We start from the raw sequence: 15,372 nt of genomic DNA, 5'->3' as shown, positions 1-15,372 counted from the left end.
TTTCAACCATATGATCACTTTACTTTTGTCCTATTTCGAACAAATTTATGGACATTTTGCCAAAATTCTGAAAAAAATTTTTTTTTTTTGTGGGGCAGAGCGGCCCCCCTTCAAAAAGTGATAAAAAAATTTTTTTTTTTCGTTTTTTTTTTTTTTAATTGTTTTCATCATTAAGAATGTATTTCTTACTCTTGACAACTATTTTTGGTTTTATATTACTCGAAAAAAATTTTTTAAAGCGTAAAAAATCGTTCACTCTCGATTACCTTAATTACTAATTGTTATTTAATAAAAAAAAAATCAATTCTATAATTTTACTTTATTTCAAAAATTTATCAACTAAAAAAAAATATTTAATTTTTATAAATTTTTAGTGACCAAATTTGCCTCTTACATAAAGAAACGGCCGAAAAATATGAAAAAATAATTTTTTCGGAAGTTTCGGCTGGTCCATTTTGCCCCAGGTGTTATGCGTAGGGCTAGAAATGTGGAATTATACTAATTTTTTTTTAATTTGACGATAAAAATATGAAAAAATCACTTTTTCAAAATTTTGGGCTTGTCCATTTTGCCCCAAATGTCATGCGTAGGGGTAAAAATGCGCAAACATATCGGATTTATAGTAATTAGTCGAAAAAAAAAAAATTTTTTTTTTGGTCAAAATTTCAGAGGGGCCGCTCTGCCCCATGGGGGCCGCTCTGCCCCACCCTCCCCTATTAAATGTCCAAAGATGGAGCAGTGGCCACAAATGGTACTACTACCCTATATATTTAAAAATATCGTCGAGATAACTCATTTTTTTTTGTCTCGGTTTGTATTTTTATTTCTTGAGATACAAATTGATGTCAAAAATTCAAAAACTCTCAATATTTATATCAAAGGGTCGTTCAAAAACATAAAAAAAAATACATAGACAAAAAAAATGACAACATTCACTATACAGTTAAAAACTATTGCTGCCAGTCATGAAAAAAATTAGAAAAAAAATTGAATTCCGATCATTTCTGAAATTTCAAAATTTCGCGCCCTTTCAAAAAATTTTTATCGAGCTTATTTTGGGAACTAGAAGTATTTTGCATTATGAATTGAAAACAAAAATTTACTTAACAGTAAAAATTTTTGAACCAAGAAATCCTTTTTTTCTGTGTAATTAAAAAAATGTCATTGCTGCAAAAATGAATATGTTTTTTAGTCAGATCATTTTATTTTTTAATACTGTGATTAAAAAAATTTTCCAAAAGAATAAAAATAAGAAAATATGTGTACTGTCATCTCGGAATTATCAAGCAATAAAAATATCTACTGAACCAGCCATTCTACAGAGAAACATGAAAATAAATTGGTGCAATTGGGAGGTCTTTCATGTGTCGGGGATAACAGCCAGTGAGCTGACGCAGACGCATTTCACTTGGAGTGAAAATTACTACAGCATACCTGCTTCCACATTACCGTCACAATAAAAATGTTTTTCTAATTTTATATAAAACAAGTTTTACATGTAATGGCAAAGTGACAGCAGCATTTTTGTCATGATTCAATTATCAGTTTTTAGATTCTGCAATTTGAAATCCGATCGTAAATCAATGAATTTTTAAGTCAAGAAATATTTTATTGCAATAATAGATTTTTTTACAAGTACACGAATAATCTATTAACGAAAGAGTACTGAGAAGTGAAGCAAAACAAGTATCACAATTGTCTGAGGTATTTTCTCAGTTGAACGTAACTGTTGTTGGAATAGCGGCAGGATAAAAAAAATGAAACTGCGAACCGTTAGGTCGACTTCATTGTTTCTTTTTTCTTATTTCATCATTTGTATTGGTAAAGAAAATGGGTGAAAGCAGAGACCAGGCGAAATGCGACACTATTTCTGAGACAAAAATTTGGTGATTTTTAAATTTTTACAGAGAAAAGGATTTTTTTGGTGCAAGAAATATTTTGCACTATGAATTAAAGACAAAAATTTTCCGAGGACAGTTTTCTTGCAGTGAAAAATTTTTTCTTGCTCAAAAAAAATTTTCTGTTACCCCAAGAAAATTTTTGTTTTCAATTTACAGTGAGAAAAATTATTTGGGGACGAGTAAAAATTATTTGCGCCAAGAAATCCTTTTTTTGTGTAAATACCGCTTTAAGAAAAGAATGGGGTAAGTTGACAAGCCTGGACAGTGCAGCCAATTTAAAATTTTCAAAATAAAAATTTTTTTTATTACCGTGACCTATTCTTCCCCAGTCAAATTTTTCGAATCTCAAAAAAATAATTCACTTGCCGATTATTTTCGAAACAAATTTTTTTAGGGAAAATTTTAAATTGGCTGCAATTGTCTGTTGAAAAACTTATCCCATTTTTTATTCAAATCGTGACGAAAAATCTTTATACGAAAAAACACATTTTTTTCTTTCAAAAATGAAGTCATTGCTCACAAATATAAAAATCAAACTGTCAGACCATACAAATTTTTTTAATAATATGCACCTACCCGTGTAAAAAAAAAAGTGGTAACTATTCTAAACTTCAAAACGTGACAAAACGACGAACTTTTCTTAAACTTTTGAAAAATCAAGAGAGAAATAAATAAATTTCCTAATATTATTAAGATATGCTCAAACGAAAAACGTTCAGAAATTGTTCAAAATCGGTTTTTTCTGAACGTATTTCCACTGAAAAAAATTATGGAACCTACCACTTTTAATGGAGGGTCAAAAAAAGCTTCAAAATGAGTCAAAAACATCAATTTGTGGTAATGAGTAGAGCTAGGATTTTTACTTTGATTCAAAAATAACAATTAATTATTGATGCTGTCAAATTTTTGATATTATGGCGGATATATTGGTCGTATAAAAAACTTTTTTAAATAAAAGATGTCCAAAATTTAATTTTTCAAAACAAATATCTCTTATAATTTTTTTTTAGGACTAATAAAAAAGCCGTAATTTCAAAATAAAGATTTTCGTAATTAACACAAATTTGAATCACTCATTATGAATCTTAATGTCGGAATTACGGTGAAAATATTGGTTGCATCAAAAAATCATAAGAAAGATTTTTTTTATAAAATCAAATTTCCCACAAATTTTGTTTGCAAAGTTTTATGATTAAATCAATATTTTCGCCGTAATATCAAACATTAGAACCAATCATTTCAAAATTAAGGCAAAAGTTTTGTTCCTAGTAATGAGTCAATTGCTTTTTCAGAAGTTTAGAAATCGTTTAAAAAAATTTGTGATTGTGTCACGTTTTGAAGTGAAGTAGTCAACACTTTCAACTTTTCTTCAATGATTTTTTTTTACCCGAACACGTGTAAAGTTCTCCGTGGCCATTTTTACTCAAAATTTTTTTACAGTGCAATTTATGATCTAATATTTACATTATTCATTTTTATCAAAATTTTAATAATTGAATGCTGATCTCTATTTCAGATACAACTGTTATGAAATATGAAGTATGCGTATAATACAAGAAATAGCTTACCCTGCAGAAAATGAATTCCAGAGAAGAAAAAGTAATTTATCGGCGTTGAAAAAACTGAAGAAAAGTTTAAGAAGTGCTCGACGACGGTGTTCAAGCAAACCACTGCACCAACTCGTTGCTGTGCCGAACCTCTTATAAGTCAGTTACGTACCTGTACCGTGTGAGCTTTATTGCTACCAGATACGCTAGTTATAGACTTTTACGTCGCTTATCGAATAAAGAACAGCATTTTTTTTTATCCCAGTTTGAAAAGCCCTCCCACCAACATGCAAAGTTTAATGGTATAAATTTGCCGATGGACCGATTACTCTACACATATATGTGATAAGTAAATAATTAGAGCAGAGTTTCATTGCTGCCTATGATGGCTGAACTCTGTTACAATTGATAAGTTTTGATTTTTTAATCTACTGTTTAAATTAACGGAAATCGAAATTAGGTCTTTTTTGTAAATTTTAAAAAATGGATTCAAATTTTTATTATGTATGAGATTTGTTAATAAATAGAAAATTTATACATATGTGTTGTTTATTATAATAATAATAATGATAATAAGAACAATATCAAGTGTCTGTAGTAGTGTGAGTGGTTGATAATTAACCTGCTTGCCAACGGCAACGACTTGTGCTCAATCGAAAAGTAATTTCTTATCAGTATACAGAAAGGCAATTTAATTGAATTTGTCCGGCGCAAACGTAAACCTCGTTATTCGAATGTAAGATTATTCAAGACTGTACCATGACCTAAGCATTAATTTTTTTCATTCGACGGTTAGATTTCCTTTTTATTACTAATCTAAATTAAACTTGTAGATTTTAATAAGAAATTTATTTTTAAAAAATGTAATCACGTGATATTATTCAGCTTTTTTTATAGCGAAAAGTAGGGCAAAATAGGCTCCTCAAAAGAAAGGGCTTATCTGTAAAATATATAGCCCATCTTGCCCCACCCCCTTCCCTATACAGAGAGGAAACTATTCTTAGTACGTTTATGAAATAGCAATGTATAGGGTGATGGTAATAATTACTGGGAATTATGGGATAGATGTCCATATTTTCTGGGAAATTTTTCCATAGCTATGGGAACAATTATCAACCTATTATTACGGTTACAGTTCCTTTTTTGTAGGGTAATGATTATCATACTCGAGAGAATAGTTCCCGTAGGCCAATAGGATAAATCCTATGACCATATTTGAATGGTTTTTAGAATCATGTGGGAATAACTTCTAAATATCATGGGAAACATTCTCAGAATATATGTGAAATATTCCTATAATATCATGGTAATCGTTACCATGCTAATATAGTAAACATTACCGTACATTATGGTAATGATTACCATTATATTTAGAAATTCCTATCATGGGAATAACTGCTGTAATAGCATAGTAATTATTACCATGATACTATGGTAATGATTACCATAATAGTATGATAATAATACCATGATAATATGATAATATCATGATAGTATAGTAATAATTACCACGATAGTATGGTAATGATTACCATGATAATATAGTAATAATTACCATGATAGTATGGTAATGATTACCATGATAGTATGATAATAATACCATGATAGTACAGTAATGATTACCATGATAGTATGGTAATGATAACCATGATAGTATAGCAATGATTACCATACAATATGGGAATACTTCCTATAATGCCATCAGAATAATAATCCTGGGAATGCTTATTATATTATCACGGTAAAAATTACTGTATTATTATGGTAACCATTTCTACAATATTAAGGATATTTACCATACGATACAGAAATAATTCCCATAATACCACACGAACAATTACCATAATGTTATAGTAATGATTACAATACTATTACAGGAACATTTACCACAAGCACAGTAATGATTAACATAATTCTATAAGTTCTCTTTCAAGGTATAGAAATGAATAAGAATAGAAATTCATATAAGTAGGAATTACCATAATTAGTATGGTCGCTTTTCCTACGACTAGTAATTTAAAAAAACCTATTCCCATCTAATAGCAACCGTTCCTATAAAATATTGTAATCGTTACTGTAATCTTCTCTCCCTGTAATTAAAAGCTGGAAAAAATTATTGTACATTCCGAAAAGTATTAATTAGATAAAAACATCAGAAATTATTAGACCGGCCTCAAAATATCGAAATATCGTGAAATTAATAATTTTGATTGTGAAATTTTTGAAGGAAAAAATGAAACTATTTTAGTAACTATTAACAGCAAAAAAAAAGTATAAATAACAGAACAGAAGGTTAACGACAACAAAATGGTCTCAAATGACCTCGTTAATGAGTTGAACTAAATTTTATTGACGTGCTAAGTGCGATCCTAATGAAAATGTTCTCATAAACACTATTTTATACTTTTTTGTTACTTTTACAACTGTAAATATACTTTAACCACAGTAAGCTTTTATCTAAATAATATCTGTTTGTTTACAAAATATTATCTATTTATTATCTTTCAAGTACCATAAATAAAATCTTTATCATTAAATTGTATTTAATGACAAATGTATTTATATTTATATACCTTTTTAAATACTCCACGATTTACAACTTAATTGCAGTAATAAATCATATATTTGATTTTTATATTATTTTAATTGATGTCCGTGGAAAAAAATTTGCTCAGCAAATAGTCAAAGTGATGACGATAATGAACTTGAAAATGTGACATAACGAAATTTCTTTACAGTAGTTTTGAATTCCTAAAAATATAATGAAAGAAACACAACCCGTGTAAAAAAGGGGAAAAAGTTTCTACTGTTCAAAAATTTGAAACATGACACAACGACGAACTTTTTTTGAATGCTGATAAACTCTTGAAAATTCAAGGGAAAAATTGATGCTTTTTCTGAGTCTTTTGCACTTTTGATACCCATGTAAAAAAAGATCGTTCCAAAAAAGTTCATAGTAGAGAACTTTTAAATTTGAGACAATTTTGAACTTTGAGTTGATCATTTTTGAAACTTTTGAAAAATTCAAGAGTAAAAAAATTTGAATCTTCAGACCTGGTCTTGAAAAGTTCTTATAAAGTCAAAAATATTTCATAATTGATTTTGGAGTCGTTTTTTTAAATGTTTTAAATACCGCCGAAATTTTCAAACTGAATATTGTCGCTTATAAAATTCAGGAAAATGTGCCTGGAAAACACTCAGTTGAAAGAATTTTTTACTTTTGAATGTTTTCAATGTTCAAAAAATGATTAACTCATTAAGAATTGTTTCAAATTTTGAAGTTCACGGTAATGACCCTTTTTCGAAAATTTTTAGAGCGAATTTTGTTCAAAAATCTTTTTAAAAAACTTCACCATTGTCTCATATTTTGAAATTTAGAACCAACGTGTTTTCAACATTTTTTTTTTTACAAAATTATACTTGACTAAAGATTTTTTTTTCTTAGGCTCCTTTTTCGAAGTGCGAATTCTTGAATTTGTTACATGTATAAATTTTCCAGAAAAGTTCAATTTTTACTTTTTCCTGAATATTTTTTCTAAACATTAATTATGAAAATTTTAATTTATTCAAAAAAGGTTCGCAAAAATTTTTCGGTTTACTACTGTATCTTTTCTTGTCTTTTCAAGAGTACAAAAATTTGTCATTACGTCACGTTTTGAATTTCAGTCATGAATAAATTTTGTAAAATTTTCTGACGACATTTTCTACACAAGTATTACTAATTACTTTCTACACTAGTCTATGTAATAGAAATTAATGTTACAAAAATTTTGACATTTAAGTAAAAGAAGAAAACATCTATTTTTGCAAAAAAAATGTAAGTGGAAATTACAGATTTTTTTTGTTTAAATAATAAAATGAATATTGAAAAAAAGAACTACACATTTTACTATGATATATATAGAGCAAAAAAACACAAACGAGTCCTTCGAACTGACGAAATGGAAGTCGAGTGTTTACTCCCGTGTTCTTACGTAATATCAGTCGTAATATTGGGCTTGGAATTGAGCTTTGCTCTCTTAGTTCTCCTGGGAAATATGGAGCAATATGTATGGTTTGCTATGAGTGTTCTAGCCAAAGCCATATATCCCGAAAACCTTCTTTTTGTCCACCTGGTATCTTATTCTTCAGTTGACATTTCTCACAGCACACTGATATACACGTGCTTTGTATGTATGACAGTATCAGTTTTATATGACTCGGTTGGATTTAGTTGGATTCGTGATTTCGTCCGTCGGATATTTTTGACGTTGGCATTTCTCAAGACACAAATCTCATCGCTACTTATACTTATGTGTGACTTATACTTTTATTTAGGTAGAAATACTTTTTATAATATCGGTAATCAATAAGAATTTATACTTCATTAATACTCTAATCTTTTCAAAGTGTGTTATTACATTTATTTTAGTTATGTCTGTATTAATTTTTCCATTTAAATTCAAAAAAATCTAAATGTTGAGATATTAACATATTACAAGTTTGCGAAGGAATCAGCAAAATTTCATCCTAAAGATTTATATAAAATTGTAAACGAGTATTACTTAGGTAGTGATTAGATGTATATATTTACACGCGTGTAAAAAAAAAGTCGGACCTCAAACTTCGAAACTTGAGACAATTTCGAAATTTTATCAAATTTTTGTAAAATTTTAGTATTAATAATCATGTGGGGCAAGTGTGCGCAGTATCGAGCTGAAATACATAGGTAAGCGCACACTTGCCCCACGTGATTTTATAAGCAAAGAAATTCTAGAACGGAGTCAGGAAATGGAATAAAATTTTTTATTAATCAATCTGAAAGTTTCGAATTTTTGATTTTTTTGAACTTTTTCGGACCGGAGTTGCAGAAATGATTAAAATTTTGAATATTCCAAAAATTCTCATGATTCAAAGTTTAAAAAAATTCGAGAATTTTGAACTTTTATACTGATGTTTAATAGAAAAATGTCTTTAAAATTCGAAATTTTGACCATTTTTCGGAGCGATTTTTTTATATTTAAGAAATTTGGTCAGAAATATCGAAATTTTCGGTAAATGTCTTTTTGCAAAAAGTTTTATTTCATCTTCTTATTCCATCCTCGAATTTTTTCATACTTGTATATTTATATTAGTATTGAGATTTTACAAAAATTTGAAAAATTTCAACGAAAATCCGAAATTGTCTTAAATTTCGAAGTCTGACATAGAACTTTTTTCTTACACTGATATATGTGTTAACGAAATCTATTCTGGTATAAGTCGAGATATGTTGGGATTCAAGGCGCCATTTTATCCAAACGTGATCTTCCTTCAAATACGAAAATTTGGACGTGTTTACTTTACACAAGTAAACTTATATTAGATAACTTTTTACTCGTTTGCGCAGAATTAATCCTAACGATTAAATTACAAACAGAGCATTCGTGCTAATAAACTTTTAATTTAAAATTATAGTAACTAGAGATTGAGTGATACAACTTTTCGTAGCATTGATAAATACCACAGATAAATTTTATTACTTATTACATGATCATTAAATTCATTACAAAGATGCATACACTGGAAAAAATCTGCGGAATGAACTCGGATTAAATTTAAACCCGGTGAGAAGTTTATATGAAGTGGATGATTTTTTATTCATTTAATCCCCTCAGAGTTAAATTGACTCCAGAGGATTGAAATAAACTCCGAAATTACTTCGCTAAAAAAAAAACTTGATATGTAATTCCGATTTTTCACACTGATGTGGTAAACTTATTCTTAATACCTTAAGATTATGACTGCGACAAAATATCTTTTTTAACGAGTAGATATTTTTGCGATATAAAATTATTTCATTAAAAATTCGCAGTAGTCATCATTTGATACACGAAATAATTTTTTAGCTGAAAAAAAAATTATGAAAAATTATAAGTATCAATTAATAATAATTAATATTAATTAGGTAATTAATTAATTAATTAATAATAATTTTTCTATGGAAATGAAAATTGAAAATTTTGATGATAATTGTGTGTCCGATAATTATTAATAGTAAATCCTGAGCATGATATTTTTTTAGACATTTTTCTTAGAAAAAAAACTGAAATATGAAATTTAAAAAATCGAAAAAAAATAGATCCCATCGTTGTTTCATTATGAGCATAGCTGGAAAAGTTGTAGAATAGGTGACAGTTTGCTGTGAAAAATTAAGAGGAAAATTGATCAGTACGGGTTTTTTGTAAATCGACAATTTACACTTAAAAGTTAAAATTTCCATAAAAGCGTGGTTCAAAAAAATTTTTTGATATTCTTTACTGAAAAGATGTCTAAAAACGAACATTTTTTTGTCTCTTAGATAATTTTATTTAAACCACTTTTCGCGAAGTTAGGCGTTTGAATAAAAAATCTCTACATTTTTTAAAATTCGATATATCGAAAATGGTTGGAGGAAAAAATTTGAAAAAAATCATGAAGGCCTCTTTGAACTTATACTAAAAGATAAAAAAGTTTCAAAAAAATCCGAGGTGCAAACGCTAAATGGTGTCCGATTTATGTAGATGTAAAATTGAGTAGTGATCGGGTACTAATTTAGAAACGGTCTTATTTAATACAAAGCCGCAAATTATTCAACATTATTTATTTTTCTGTAAAATGCAACTCATTTTCCAAAAAATTGTTTAACGAAATTATTATAATTTTTTTCTAAAAAAAATATTTCTTAACATTTTAACTAAAATTCTTAAGAGTGTCAAACACCGTCGGTTCCTGATTATAAACGAAATTCAGCACGTAACTAATGAATAATTGTATGGAATATTTTATTTCTTATCTTAATTAAAATCTGTTCATTAAAAACTCATAATTTAGAAGATTTAAGAAAATCACCCAGAAATTTTTTATGTGGACGAGATATTGTTTAATTTTTTTTTTTTGGTCTGCTCGGAAATGAAAGTATTTTTTGCCCAAATATATATTTTAAAAATAGATACAAGTTTTCTTTCAGTTAATTCTGAACACCGGGTAGTGAAAGTGAGTAATAACGGAAAAGGGTAAAATACCCGTTAAGAGAAAATGTAACCCAAAGGGTTGTGCTCTAACTGTTGAAGTAAGTCAAGTGTTAGCGGTGAAAGCGGAACTAACCCTCATAAAAATTCATCTCATTTATTTCAAAACTGTATACTTTGAAAATAAGGTGATGTCTAAGCAATTGTAAGTACGCGTTTTTCTGGGTTTAATCGCGACTTTTTTTATGCGCTTCAACAGTAAATGTATGACAGTATAGTCATTACAGAACCCGGAAAATTTTTGGCCGAATTCGGACGATCTTATTGAAAGTGGTCTAAATTTGGCCAATGTCACGTCGAAGCCGTAGAATTTTATTGGAAAAAGGCCAAAAATTGGTCAAAATCACATCGAAATTTTATTGGTTGACTGTTTCTAGGCCTCGTTATTGGTCGAATTTCGGACCGTGTTCACATCCTGAGCCTTTTTTGTCGACAACTTGTTGGCCGAAAAAAATTTTTATTATTTCTTTGACTTGATATTTTGGAACCAGGTAAAGTAGTCATTAATTTTTATTAATTATGTTAATATAAAATTCAAATATTGACAAAATATTATATATTATAGTTTGCAACGTATTGATTACTACGAATTACTATATATATTCTAAATTCATAAGTTTATTAAAAGCAATGATTTTTATAAAAATTAGATAATTTTGAATAAAACTGTGAAATATTTACGTGAATTAAGTAATGTGACAAGGACACATGTGTTCATTAAATTGTGGTTACAAAGTGGTATAAAATATGTAGATATATATGTGTATACATAATTCAGTAGATAGAAGTGTCTATGGGCTCATTTAAACGTAATGCTAAAGACTTAATGGGATAGCGAAATTTTGACTGATCATTATTATCCACAGAAAAAAAAGGATTTTTTGGCGCGAAAAATTTTTAATCACCCCAAGAAAATTTTTATTTTGGAGCGAGAAAAACTTTTCTAGGGGTGAGCAAAAATTTTCTTAGGGTAAGTAAAAATTTCTTACACCAAAAAATCATTTTTTTCTCTGTACGGTTGTTGATTTTTCGGTAATTCTTATATTTATATAAATTTTTTAATTTTATATTCATTTGAATTTCATTGAGTTTGAGTTATATGTTAATTTTGAAAATTAATATTTCATATATTTATTCCTAATTACATGTAAAATAGTCATTATATATTTTATCTTTTGATATAATTTATGTATCAAAAGCCAAGCAGCGTAAATAAATAAATGAATATATGTACATATATGTGAATTTTAGATGAATTTAAGCTAATCCACATCATAATTTAAAAATTAATATGCACAAAAAAAATTCGATGTTTTATATTTTTCTAGAGAAGAAAATATGTAATGTAATTTGTGGATATATTCGAGTAATAAAGTTACTACAACCCATTCCAATGATACTAAAAATACGAAAGGTTTTCCTGTAATCCTTTTTTTGAATCTTCGACAATTTTCCATTATTACTCTGATAGAAAAATATAATATTAAGATAATAAAATGTAAGATAGCAAAAGTATATTCAGTTGGCATCAAGCAAACGGTGAAGTGGTAAGTGGATTGAAGTCTAATTCATATTTATTGAACGAAAAAAAACATAGACATATATCGATGCAGAGTTTGGAAGTGGTAAAGAATAAAAATCAAGTGGATGAACAAATAAAATGAATTTTTCATACTTTTGGTATTTTTTCAAAAGCAAAATCTTGGATTTTTTGTATCGTAAAAATATTTCATTCATGACAAAAATTGTTATCAATATTTTTAAAAAAATGTAATGGAGTATTTTTACTATCTGTTGGTCCAAAAAAAAAAAAAAAATTAGGCAGCAAAAAATTTTGGACTTTTTAATGTTCAATTGAAAACCGTCAGGGTAAAATGGACATAAGAAAAAATTTAAGACTTGAAAAAATTCGATGGATTTATAAGAATTAGAAAAATTCTAAATAGAGTCATGTGGGGCAAGCGTGCGCAAATCTATTCATTCCGGACTGAAATGCATGGATTTGCGCACACTTGCTCCATATAATTCCACAGAATTATTTTACAATTTTATATCGGACTTGAAAAATTTAAATCGACTGATAAAAGTTGAAAAACTTATAAGCCCAAGAACTTAAATCGTATTTTAGGCTATGGAGGGTCAAACCACAGTTATAAAATCACTTTGCAATCATTTCATCTTCCCAATACTACTTTGAGGGCATAGAGATCAAAATTACAGTTCGACTGCCAGCGGCAAGACTGATAACAGAAATATTGATATCTAGTCTCCACATTTCAGATTTCGACTCGGGTTCTCATATATTCATATGAAAACTTTACAAAAATTAGTAGTGACCTTTGTAATTTTTTTTTTTCACTTATAGGGGGGGGGGATATTTGTTCAATTAAAAATTTTTTGTTATCATTAAATTAGATCCAAAAAATTACACAAGTTCCAAAAAAAACTGAGGAATTTTTTTTCTACTTTTCAAAAATCAAAAAAAAAAATAAGATTTGAATCGAGGAATGAAAAAAAAAATTGTTTTGCACTTTTGTTATTTTACCAAAACCCTTCAGATCAATAAAAATATATGAAAATTCGTTATTTTATTCCAACATTCAATCCGACGAATAGTTGACTCTTGAACTGGACTAAAATCATGACTTGGTCGAGACATTTTAGTCACAAAGTTTAAGCCAGAGTGAGAGTATAGAGATGGAGGATGGCTTTCATTCGAGCCAGCACACAACTTTGCTTCGGGCGTTGTCTGTAATATATAATAAGGGTCATGAGAAAAGAGAAGAGATGAAGAGGAGGATCTCATCTCATTCGATACGACCCCCACCTCGTACTCATCTCATTTCTTTCTCTATCTCTTACCCAGATACTTCTGTTATCCTTCGTCTGAAAAGGGAACAAAACAACAGAAACCAAATTTTATCCATACCCACGAACCAGCCGTCTTGTCAAATTTCATTTCTTTGCGACAGTACTATACGTCGCCGTTGCCTCGACAGTACTTTCTTTACTTTAGGACTTTGTAACAAACATGATTTCAAATAATATCTTTGCTTGTATACAGTGCAAATAAAATTCGGTTGCTCAACAAATATTTTCCTCTGCAACCAGCTGGTATTAAGCCAAAACATATTGAGGTTTTTTATATATGATGTATGTGAAATTTCTCAGCAATGGATTTAAACTCATAATTGAATCAATAAATTTAAAAAAAAAGAATTAGTAGAGTACTGTTGAAAATAGTACACAAAAAAAAATATATATATAGAAAACTTTTTACTTAAAAATATGAGTTGGAGTTACTAGATTTATATTGTAAACTTGAAACGTTATTGAAATTGTTACGAGGAATTTTTACTTTGAGAATTAAATTTTGGTTTCGGGTTGGGGGGGGGGGGGGTGAAATTTTTTTTTGTTAAACTTTTTCAATAATCGAATGGGTCAGCGAGAAAAATGTTAATGATTTTTGTTTTATGATAAAAACTATTAAAAAATTTTTTTTCCCTTTGCATCCAATAATTGTGCGAAATGTAATTTTTCTTTATGTAAATTTTGCACCTTTCTAGGGGGTACCCATTTTGACCGCAAAAAATGAAAATTTTGTTTTTAACGGCAGCTGAAAATTTTTTTTATTTACTTTGAATTTAAAAAAAAAGTATTAGCGTATTTGAGTCACCGAAAACAGTATTTCCTCAAGTATACTTTCCCCCTCTCCCCCCGATTTAATAATATTTATTATTTGGGTATGATAATAAGTATAAACTACATTATTAGACTTGACTACATGCTTAGTGGAATTCACTATCGACTTTAGTAAATTTTTCTATCCAGTTTAGAAAATTTTCTAAACTATATTAGAAAGGAATTAAATATTTCTTAGTTTTTTAACTTTTTTATTATTCCTGTTATTATTCACGACATGAGAATTAGTGTTGGTATCAATTTTAATATTTAAAAATTAGTTGACTTGACCGAGATTCGAACCCTGATCTCCCGCGTGCGAATTCTGTTCTCAGTCTGCTGGTCCGAAGTCGCCTTTGAACGAAAGTCTCTGAACTCGTAATACATTTTCGCATACGTTATCTCTACTAATTGTTAATTTTATCGATCTGCTTTCGAAAAATTGCAACCGTTTAGTAATTTTTAGTTGCTGTAATATTTAATACTACGATATTCATCTGATTTACAGAAATTACTCTACTGATAGTAACTTTTTCATATTGTAGTTATGATACGTCGCATAAATATCAGATTGTGGCATGGGTCGGTTCCATAATGAGCCGACAGGTTGCGCTGTGTCACAAAAAAACGAGTGAGAATCTTAGCGCCGGAATGAAGTAAGTCTCGAAAATATTACAATATTTTCGAGACTCGTTTCCTCTGTGTAATGGACTAATATAAAATGAAAAATTTGTAAAATTTCTGTTGTAGATAAAAATAAATTCAAGATACAGCCTAAAATTATAAATAAAATTTAGTAGGCTGACAATAGTTATTCACTATGAGGTAATTGGTAAGAGTTTATGGCAACAGGTGGCCAGTGGACCGCGATCGCGTAACTTTATGACAAGATCAAAACAAAATATATACTAGTATTTTATTTGTTGATCTCAATAGCACAAATTATAACTTGAGACTTATAAATTATTCAAAATAGGTGAGGGCCAGGCAAAATGAGGATGATAGAGAATCATTAACTTTCTTAATATCAATACACTGCAGATTTTACTTATAGATGAGGACCGAACATTTTCAATTAACATTAACAATAATTTTCATTTTTGACATAATGCAGTATTATAAATAACAGAAATTTTTTTACTTGGGTTTTTGGAAAAAAATTCAAGTAACGAAAATTTGATATATTTTTTGTAAGACAAAAAGGAAATAAAGGTG

The 15,372-nt window shown here is 28.5% G+C and overlaps 1 protein-coding gene and 1 long non-coding RNA gene across 9 annotated transcripts in view; one reads left to right on the top strand and one right to left on the bottom strand.

The window, feature by feature from the left end:
• Positions 1-3,546, top strand: part of LOC130668601 (uncharacterized) — a 29,709-nt gene extending 26,163 nt beyond the window's left edge. For both annotated transcript variants that reach the window (XR_008990056.1, XR_008990055.1), the window contains one exon: positions 3,418-3,546. This is a non-coding gene — a long non-coding RNA (uncharacterized LOC130668601). The remainder of the gene's footprint in view (positions 1-3,417) is intronic.
• Positions 1-15,372, bottom strand: part of LOC130668593 (homeotic protein ultrabithorax) — a 639,564-nt gene that overhangs the window by 597,763 nt on the left and 26,429 nt on the right. For 5 of the 7 annotated variants that reach the window (XR_008990046.1, XR_008990044.1, XR_008990048.1 and 2 more), the window contains exon 1: positions 3,470-3,608. The exons of the other annotated variants lie outside the window; for them this stretch is intronic. The gene's annotated coding sequence lies outside the window, so the exon portion shown is untranslated. Of the gene's footprint in view, positions 1-3,469; positions 3,609-15,372 lie in introns of those variants that run through there. 7 annotated transcript variants of the gene reach the window in all.

The sequence above is a fragment of the Microplitis mediator genome, chromosome 5 (assembly GCF_029852145.1).
Source record: "Microplitis mediator isolate UGA2020A chromosome 5, iyMicMedi2.1, whole genome shotgun sequence".
NCBI classification, from domain to species: domain Eukaryota; kingdom Metazoa; phylum Arthropoda; class Insecta; order Hymenoptera; family Braconidae; genus Microplitis; species Microplitis mediator.
This window is presented reverse-complemented; position numbering and strand designations above follow the sequence as displayed.